This window comes from Gekko japonicus, unplaced genomic scaffold (genome assembly GCF_001447785.1).
Source record: "Gekko japonicus isolate JY-2015 unplaced genomic scaffold, Gekko_japonicus_V1.1 scaffold2027, whole genome shotgun sequence".
Lineage (NCBI taxonomy): Eukaryota > Metazoa > Chordata > Lepidosauria > Squamata > Gekkonidae > Gekko > Gekko japonicus.
The window spans coordinates 257647-259115 of record NW_015176037.1 but is presented as its reverse complement, the minus strand read 5'-3'; the positions used below and the strand labels follow the sequence as shown (position 1 = coordinate 259115).

The following is a 1469-nucleotide window of genomic DNA, read 5'->3' as shown; positions in this document are numbered from 1 at the left end:
GTCATCGCGTCGGGCACGTTGGGGGCGGGACCACTATCATTCGAGGGAAAACCATAGAGTTTTCCCTCGAATGATAGAGCGTCCCCCCGCAACATGCCCGACGTGATGACGTCACCTCCACGTGATGTAATCACGCCGGGCACGTCTCCATGATCCTGGTGCTTTGGGGGTGGGGTTCCCCCCAGCGGCCTGATCCAGGCCGGCAGGTAACAGAACCATCGAGGGGGAGTTTCCTTGCCCCCCTGGGGAACCTGGCAACCCTATACCCATTTTCTACCCCAGGGATCCCCAACCTTTTTGACGCTGTGGGAATATTTGGAATTCTGACATGGCATGGTGGGCACAGCAATAAAATGGCTGTCAAAAAATGGCTGCTGCAGGAGGCAGAGCCAGCCATACAATGATTGTTACAGCTTAACTTTGTCAAAACCGGGCCACTTCCTGATCCTTCCTTTTCTCTATCAGCTACAGCTTTCCCCCACTACTGCCAGGCAAGGAAAATAATCAGGGAAGGGTGGTAGTGGAATTAGGCCTTAGTGGCTACATCTGAAGTTACACCTCTGGGTCAGGATCTGACCACCCTGCAGATCGATTGGCCAGGGAGTCCTGTACTTGCCTTTTGCTTCCTGACCTAGACATTCCAGTTAGCACTTGTGTAGTCTGTTCCTGCGGATTCTGCTATTATTTCCTGGCAGTGCCTTACCACCAGCAATTCTGGGGAAATTTCAGTCAAGACGCCATGGCAAAGAGCAGGCACTCATCCATGTTTCTGACAACCAGATGGGCCTTTGTAATCCGCCCCCGGCTGAGGCCTCTGACTCATGCCCATGTGATACCACTTACATGAAGTCAAGTCTAATGACAACATATAATCAAAATCTGAGTTCAAATCCCCCATCCCGTCACAAACCTGAATGGATGATTTTAGGCCGGTAATTTCCTCTCTCAGGCCAACCTACCTCCGAGAGTTTCAGACAGAGTAGCCATGTTTGCATTAGAACAGTTAGATTTGAGTCCAGTAAGATTTGAGTCCAGTAGCACCTTAGTGACCAACATGGTTTTGATGGTAGATACAGGTGGGTAGCCGTGCTGGTCTGAAGCAGCAGAACAAAGTTTGAGTCCAGTGGCACTTTTAAGACAAAGTTTAATACTGGGCATAAACTTTCATGTACATGCACACTTCTTGAGACCGAGAAGGGGAGAACCCAGGTATAAGAAGTGTGCCTGCACACAAAAGCTTATACCCAGAATTAGGCTTGCCAGGTCCTCCCGGGGGGCGGGGAGAGGCCCATTCCCCGCCAGCGGGGGATCGGGCCCCAGGGGGAACTCCACCCCGACGTGCACGTCACCCGGAAGTGACGCGACCACGCCGGGCATGCTGGGGGCGGGGCCACGGTCATCAGAGGGAAAACTCTATGGTTTTCCCTCGGATGGTCATGGCCCCACCCCCAGCGTGCCCAGCGTGCCCG

The 1469-nt window shown here is 53.0% G+C and overlaps 1 protein-coding gene across 1 annotated transcript in view; it reads right to left on the bottom strand.

Annotated features, from left to right (window-relative positions):
* FAM217B (family with sequence similarity 217 member B) overlaps positions 1-1469 on the bottom strand; it is an 11666-nt gene that overhangs the window by 7537 nt on the left and 2660 nt on the right. The window lies entirely within an intron of this gene.